Raw genomic sequence first — 9,080 nt, forward strand, 5'->3', positions numbered from 1 at the left:
CTACAATTTGCATGTTTGCAGAAAGATTTGTCAGGACCTGATGTTCAGCTCTGTGTTAGGCACTGAATACTGCCAGCAGGTCTCCTCTTTATGAGTTCAAAATTGAATGCTCCTTCAGCAGCTTTCTTTACACAAATGTATGATTTCCCAGGTTCAACACAAAGAAAACCAAGTGAGATGTAATGGGCTGTGATATAAACAAAAGCCAATAATACATGAGATAATGATCTCTCCTGACGTTGTGAATCAATTGTAAATTAAAATACAATTTCATTTAGAGCAGATGACACGTTGGACTTTGAAATAAGGAAGTAAGCATAATATATAGTGGAGAGGAAAAGTTAAGTAAATATCTAACTTTGAAACGTAAAATTAATTTCTGTTGTGTTCTCGAAGTGTTTTGTATAAACATTCTAACAAATACTCTTCCTGCTATACTGATCAGAGTAAAAAATGACAAATAGTTCATCTGAAAAAGATGATATTCACAGCAAATAATTTCAAATCCTGAGAACGCTGCTGCTTTAATAGAATTTGATTCCAACAGTTATATTTGTCTTGTAAGCTAATGAAAGCAAATGATCTCAGCTGTGAGTGGGATTCTCACATGGGTTGAGCGTTGATCTAACTGTGAAATTACAAACTGAAATTAACTTCAGCAGTAAGTATACTCTCAACTGAATCTTCAATCAGAAACAGCCAACACAACTTCAGTTTTTATTAACAAAAGTTGATAATTACCTGCAGATAATGAATGCAGCAGAGACACTTTCTATTCTGCAGTACCTAATTTGAAATAATCAGATAGGAGAAACCAAAGTGCTTATAGACTAGTAAGGGGTGGAAGAATCTACTTTCAATCTTTTTTAAATTATCTTCTTAATGTAGAAACAAGTAAGCAAATAAATAAATATAATTCCAAGTAGTAGCTCCAAATATATATATATAAACTTTATATGCAACACATTTTTCAGAACACGTTTCTCCTTATTTTCTAGTAGGGGTGTTTTAGCTAGTACAGGGGCAAGATTCACATCCTGAACCAATGTGGGTAAGGTTGGAGGTTTCAAAATTTTTACTGTTTGGAACCAAGAGATTCAAAATAATATATCGACCCTATACATTTTCATCTTCAATTTACCAAAATAAGTGTAAGAAAATACACTCTAATCCCCTTGAACTTCATTAGGTTTACTCATTTTTCACCTTACTTTTTTAGTGTAAGTTACGCTTGCTTCTTCTGATGAAATGACATTACCACATATATGTATATACACACATATAGTGTAATGCAGTATAACACAACATAGAATTACAGAATGGCTTGAGTTGGGTATAAAAAATAATCTAATTCCAATCCCCTTGCCACGGGCAGGGTTGCTAACTGTAAGATCAAGCACCAACTCAGGCTGCCCAGTACCCATCCAACCTTGGCCTTGAACACCTTCAAGGACGGGGCACCCACAGCTTCTCTGGACAGCCTGTGCCACAGCCTCACTATCCTCTGAATAAATTATTTCTTCGTAGCATCTAGTGTGTATCTTCCCTCTTTTAGTTTAAAACCATTTCCCTTTGTCCTATCATTATCTACTGATTCAAGAAGTTGATTTCCCTTCTAAGTGGTCCATAATACAGAACTATAGCAGTTTTATTAGTTAGAAAACTAACATAACTTGGATTATTCACTTTTTTATCTGTCTTCTTTGCAGCATAAGAATGATAAAACATTGAAAAAACTTCATTCAGTGAATTAAAATCTAAAGTATTGTGTGATAAATATTAGCCTGAGACACAGAGAACACGAGATTATTAAGAAAACAATTTGTTGATTATTTTTTTTAAGTCATTAATTTGTAAAATACATGCATTTAATAATTCTATCAGATAGATGTGAAAATTAACTTTGAAGAAGATAAGAAAATGAAGAACTTATATTGTTTTCCCCTATTATATGTAGCGAAGAATTGGCTTTTATTTCTATCCTTGTATAAAACATATCATTAAAATAACAGATTTGAGTTTAAAGAAATTTTTCTGGAAATAAGTTGATACCTCTCCAAAAGTCAGGTTAAAGCTATGAAAGAAGAACTTGATTTCCCCTCAGTATTTCTGAGCCTGTAAATACAAAAGCTGGAGGTGCATTGAGGGCCATAAAACAACATACACTACTTACAGTGTCACCTAACTCCATCTTACAAAATATATATAGAATATTCTTGTTAATCTATTCTCTTCCAGTTTAAAGCCATTTCCCCTCTTTTTGTTGCTATCCGCCCTGATAAAAAAGTCCCTCCCCAGCTTTTCTGTAGGCCCCCAACAAATATTAGAAGGCAGCTATATGGTCTGTCTGGAACCTTCTCTTCTCCAGGCTGAAAAGCCCCAGCTCTCTCAGCCTGTCTTCATAGAGAAGGTGCTCCAGACATCTGATCATCTTTATGGGCCTCCTCTGGATGCACTTTAACAGCTCCATGCCCTTGTTGTGTTGGGGGGCCCAGAACTAGATGCAGTACTTTCGGTGAGGACCAAAATCACACTGTTTGCTTCCATCATCCAGAATTTAAGCAAGCACTAATAAATTAACTGCAAATTAACTGCACACTTCAGCAAAAGCGTAAATTCATTTATGAAGAGTTTTAAAGACAGATTTTCAGAGAATTTTGGAACAGATAAAGTTGAAAGAGACTGGAGATTTTCTAGTAAAAGTTCCTGCTCAGAGTCATTGCAACTTAAGCAGTTTGCTCATGACCTTGTCTATGCAGATTCTGAATATATCCAAGAATGGGCAATTTGCAGAGAGATCTTGTATAGTATTCAATAGTCCACACAGGAACAAGTTTGAATTCCAAATTAGATATTCATTTAAGTCTACTATTTTGTTTTTAAAAAGTCTTCCCACTACTTCACTGAATACCAATGTTCATATCACACTCTCTACTTTTTTTAAAGTTGCACAATGAACCTAAAAAACTTTACAGCTTCCCATTACTTTGTAGTCATTATGCCTTTTATGGATTCTTCTCAGACAAATACTGAAAGAAATTTTCATTCTAAGGTAAAATAATAAGGTAGAAATAATACATCTCATACTTAATGAGTATGAATTCACGTATGAAAAACTGAGAAGTGTTCAGTGTTTCAGATGTTAATTTTGCTTTTTACACTGTTTGTCAATATTTTGCTTTTGACTTTGCAGTTCTGGAAGGTGGAAGAAATGAATGACAACTACTACACTTAATTAATTCAGTACTACTGTGTTTCACAGTTAAGTAAAATAGTAAGTGGCACTTTTACTCAGGAGAACAAAAAAGAATCAAGAAAGTGGCCCTTCTGTGTTGATTCTTTGTATTTTTCTGTATTTGCTTTTGGAAACCTATACGTTACATGCCAAATAAAAAATGTGATGCACAAAAAGAGAAAAAATACTCTTAAAACTCCGTTTTGAGCTCAAAAAGTGCATCTATTCCAGATACAGCTCCTTACTTTCAGAGTGGACGAAACAACAACCAGCAGCACATGATTTCAGAACAATAACGTGTTTGACAAGATATATAGCAGTATAACTGCATCAATACTTCAGGAAATGCTTCCCCAACCCCTCTGAATTGTTTAAGAAAGGAGTGTCAATACCACTCTTCCATATCAGCAGTGCAAAACATAGTAGAAAACTGCTTGTTTCAGACTGTTTCTTATAGTTTTATTAAAGATCAAATCAAGCTTGTCTATTCTCAGTATGTTTACTTTTTCATTTTCCAAGAAACACAAAATCCTATTTTAAGACACGGGAGAGCACTCACTGGCTGCATGTGATTGACAGAAAACCCATTCCTGAAAGATGAAATGGCAGAGAGCCTTTCATGATCCTTATCAGTTGAATTGGTCATAATATGAAATTTGTCCTTTCATTTGATGCGCTCATTGATTTCCAGATGGCAAATAACTAAGAAATTCACTAAAAAAACAAGTGATGGAGTTGGACTTTGATCCATAAGGACTGGAGTGTCAGTTGAATTTTAATCTAATTTTCAATTAAATGAAGATACACAATAAGAAAGTCAGCTTTATGATGGCTTTGAAATGTCTCCTTTGAATTGTCCCGGATCAGAAAAGCTTCTAGTTAACAGCTAAAACTTCACAAAATGCCAGTATAGTGTTGAGGATGCTGGCCAATTTCCAGAGTACATTTTCTAGAGACATACAGTGCACATCCTGGGGGGGGCAAAAAATATGATAAAAAAGAATTCTTATCTGATTTCTCATCTTCTTAATTTATATGACAAAATGGCTTAAGCAGTTTTTGCATGAAGCGAGGCCTATTACTGTGGTTTCATTCTTCTATGACAATGATAGCTCAAGAATTAAGTGTTCTACAGACTTCCCACACAGACTACACTACAACACATGTACCTGTTTACTTACATAGGTATCCTTTATTTGTGTTAGGTTATGTCATATATAGAACATATAACAAAAAAAAATATGGTGGAAAAAATAGCTGTTGTCATAAATGTACACATAGATTGTTCCTATGGAAGAATTCTTTTGCTTTCTCTGACCTCCTCATGTTCTGCCTGTATTTGATAAAATAATTTCTACAGTTTAGAACAACGATAGCTGTATAGCCCTTAGATACCTTGTTATCTGCCACAGCATACATCTCTAAGGACCATATACTCAGATGCTTCTACATGAGTCCATGGCACTGCTGATATGCTGCTAGTTTCAGAAGATTACAGCCTTTTAAATTAATCAGTCTTTTCTTTGTCAGAAGGCATAGTATTATTTTAAATATATTTTATAGTAACTCAAGCTACTTTTACTAGCAACTTAGCTATCTATGCTGGACCTATATTGGGCTCATACATGAACTATACAGTGCAGTTAAACTAGCTGCTGTCCAAGTAGTTAAAAATTTCAAAAAAAAGAAAGTACTGAAAAGCAGAGATTTACTTTTTGCAAGGTGTTTGTTCTCAGGAACAACTCAGCGAATTGGTGCTTTCCAAAAAGTGTATCACAGAACAGTAGGGTCTGAAAGGGACCTCTGGACATCATCTAGTCCATGCCCCTGCTTAAACAGGGTCGCTACAATAGGTTGCACAGGAAAGTGTCCAGGTGCGTGTTTTCTCTCCAGAGAAGGAGACTCCACAACCTCTCTGAGCAGCCTGTTCCAGTTCTCTGTTAACCTCAAAATAAAGATGTTTTTCTCACGTTCAAATGGAACTTCCTGTGTTCCAGTTTGTGCCTGTTTTCCCATGTGCTGTTGTTGGGCAGCACTGAAAAGAGCCTGGCCCCATCCTCTTGACACCTGCTCTTTAGATACTTAAAAGCATTGATAAAATCCCACTCAATCTTCTCTTCTTCAGGCTGAATAGTCTCAGGTCTCAGCCTTTCCTCATAAGGGAGATGCTCTAGTCCACCAATCACCTTTGTGATCCACCATGGGACCCTCTCCAGTAGTTCCCCATTTTTCTTGAACTGAGGAGCCCAGATCAGGGCACAGTACTCCAGATGTGGCCTCCCCAGGGCAGAGCAGAGGGGAAGGATCTCCTCCATTCACCTGCTGGCCACACTCTTTATAATGCACCTCAGGATACCATTGGCCTTCTTGACCACAAGAGCACTCTGATGGCTCACAGTTGATCTACTGTCCACCAGGACACTCAGGTCCTTCTCCACAAAGCTATTCTCCAGCAGGTCATTCCCTAGCCTGTACCAATGTGTGTGGTTATTCCTCCCCAGGTGCAGGACTCTACACTTGCCTTTGTTGAAGCTCATCAAGTTCCTCCCTGCCCAACTCTCCAGCCTGTCCAGGTCATGTTGAATGGCAGCAGAACTTTCTGGTGCATCTGCCATTCCTCCCAGTTTTCCATCATCAGCAAACTTGCTGAGGGTGCATTCTATCCCTTTATCCAGGTCACTGATGATGTTGAACAAGATCAGACCCAGCACTGGCCCCAGGGAAACACCGCTAGCTACATACTTCCAGCCAGACTCTGCAATGCTGATCACCCCCCCCCCTCCTCTCATTATGTACCTGAAACTGCGTGCTTTACAGAATCACTTTAACAAAATGATCTGTGTGCCTAAGTCTGCCTTTTCCTTCATTTTATCAGAGATGCGGGCAAACCTTTCCGTTCTCTTTCTTCATTATTCAAGTAATTTTCTGCATTCTTCTTTACATGTAAATTGGACAGGTAAATTCAACCACTCTTCAATTCAGACCCATTTCATATGGATTCTTCAGAATAATTGGCACTGAGCATCATGAACAGAGAGTGTAAATGAGCACAAAAGCATCTTCATCTTTGACTAAGCGACTACTTATGTGTCAACTTTTCTACAAGTTGTAGGCATATTCTATAGTAAATGCATTCACCTTATTTTAGAAAAATTATTCAGAATATGGCCTTCATACATGTGTTCCTTTCCAGATACTTATTTTTTGAACACAACTACATAATAAGATAGAGAAATCTTATTTTTAAAAATATTTTATATATAAAATATTCATATATAAATATACAAATATATATATATATATGTATATACAAATATGTATATATATATATATATAAATACATATATTCTAAAATGGGGACCAAATCTTGCCAAATGCAGGAACACTGAAGCGTTTTAAGGAAAAATAAGCTGCATACATTACTTTTCAGTACTAACCAGACAAAAAGCAGCATCACCTCTATTCTGTTACTGTTACCTTCCTGGTCACCCAGAATAGCTCTATCTGCTTTCAATCTGTGAGCATGGTTTAATCTGATACTTCTTGTCTTGTCACTAGGATTTATTTTGTAGAGCTTTGGAATACTTATGGAAATAGAAAAAAGAATTCTCCCCTTTTTTCTAATGATCATTGAGCCATCTCAGTACGGCCCAAAAGCAGTCTGTTTTTGACTGATAACAGGAAGCCTCATTGCAAGATTGGTGAAGGCAGATCAAATATATAAACCTGAAGCCAAGACAGCGAAATGTTACTGTTTGATAAAAAAAGTTAACTTTTATCTAAACTAGAATTCAGCTGGCAAATTGGAAAATGACAGTATTGCAAGAGTTAGTTCCTCATTCTACTCAAAATATCTTCTATCTGGAGTCTTTGTATTCATAAAATCATTGTACCTGTGCTTTTGAACTCTGACTGTTAAGTGGAACAGATATATCTGTTCCTTCTAAAGGACATTTTAAGGTCCCTGTGTTAAGCAAACTGTTTTGTTGAGTCTTTTGTCACCCCACAATGCAATGAAGTTAAAGGCAGATTGTTCCTAAAGAAAATTGAATGTTTAATCAATTGAATAGCAGCAGATTTTCATTCTGGAGTCAGGCTCCATTACAGACTCCAGTAATACCCACACAAAATTCTTGCCCTAAGGAATAATCACAGATGTAAAAGAAGACCTTAAATGTCACTCAGATGTTCATCACTTCAACGACATTTCCAGTGAACATTTATTTTTGAGGACACCGTGCAGAAGAATCAGAGAAAATAGAGATAAAAACAAAAGTTACCGAAGTATAAAATTAAAAAGAATCACAATAACTCTTACTTTTTATTAATTTATTCAAAAAAAAAAAAAAACAAAACTAAACTAAACTAAATGGAAGTAATACTCAATTTCCTAGGAACAGAATAATAAATACTTCTAAAATAATAATTAAGCATACAGTTAAATTATGACAGAAAGGACAACAAAAGATTATCCCAGGAAAATAAATGAATCTCTTCCTTTATTTGACTTTTGACATAAATATTGCAAGAGTTTCTATTGGTTAGTTAGCAATTTATGTTCTTGGAAACATTGTATCACACAGCTACTCAATGCTTAGTAAAATAAATGATTAAAAACAGTTTTAGGCTAATATTGAGGATCAATCTTAAATTTGTCAGATCTTTATATCCTCTTCATACTTCGTGCCTTCTGAACATTTTCTACAGACTCATAAGACCTGTGTGTTTTAAAATATTTTGTCCAAGATCACAATTTAACTTTTTTGATTTAAAAAAAAAAAATTTTTAAAGCAAAAACAAACACAGAGAACAACAAAGATATCAATTGGAGGGCTTTTGCTAACTGTATTTGTTAGTTAATCAAAGATAACTTACTTCATGGAAAGTGACACTGAAAGATTTATCCACCATCACCACCTATTTCAACTAGCGAGAAAAGACTACCAGCATATCTCTGATGGAAAGGATACAGAATCTAAGCCATAAGAGCTTTAAGTTTCTTGAATCCAGGGTTGTAGTTATAAAGGTACAGAATTTCTAAGATCTGCAAATTAACTTGGAAGAACAATCCATGATTTACTTCTAGGAAGATATCTTAGAAAATCCATTCAGAAGTATTTAAACATGCTGGACTGTTTAAAACACAGTTTCACAGTTAGATATCCTTTATTTCCTCCTACAGCCTATGACAGGACAGGCAAAGCAGCGTGTTATTAGTTAGAAAATCTCATTCTGGTTACTATTTGTAAGACTTCGGATAATTTAGGATTAAAAAAAATAATAATAAAAAAAAAGGGATTTAAAAGGGATATGAATCAGCAAGAGAAAAGACTATCCTAGCCTAGAAAAGTAGATAATTACTCTGTGACAAAAGTCAGATTTTTTCCCTAAATGGAGGGAGTTTAACACAATAGCATTTTAGTGACTACCGGTGATCATGTCCTTTTGAAGGAGTGAGAGAACAGCATAATTCTCTTGTGCTGGAAGAACAGTTGTACAGATAAACTGCTATATTCAAGCTTGCTGTGTAACTGAAAATAAAATAAAATAAAATAAAATAAAATAAAATAAAATAAAATAAAATAAAATAAGTAGTGATCAGTGGCAATATTTCAGTGAAAACTGAAAAAAAAAAAAAAAAAGTCCTGTAGTTCTCTGAAAGAGGATTGTGCTTCTATCCTTTTTGCTAAGAACCACCTGATATCATCTTCCACAGGATGAATTTAGCTTTATGCTAACAAGTCTAATTACCTTTTGAAAGTGCTAACTTGTACCATGCCAGCTCTTGTCAGGGATAAATCCAGCATGTGGCTATCTGCATCCAATCCAGCAGGCATATGTTACC

The sequence above is a fragment of the Tympanuchus pallidicinctus genome, unplaced genomic scaffold (genome assembly GCF_026119805.1).
Source record: "Tympanuchus pallidicinctus isolate F22 unplaced genomic scaffold, pur_lepc_1.0 scaffold4, whole genome shotgun sequence".
NCBI lineage: Eukaryota > Metazoa > Chordata > Aves > Galliformes > Phasianidae > Tympanuchus > Tympanuchus pallidicinctus.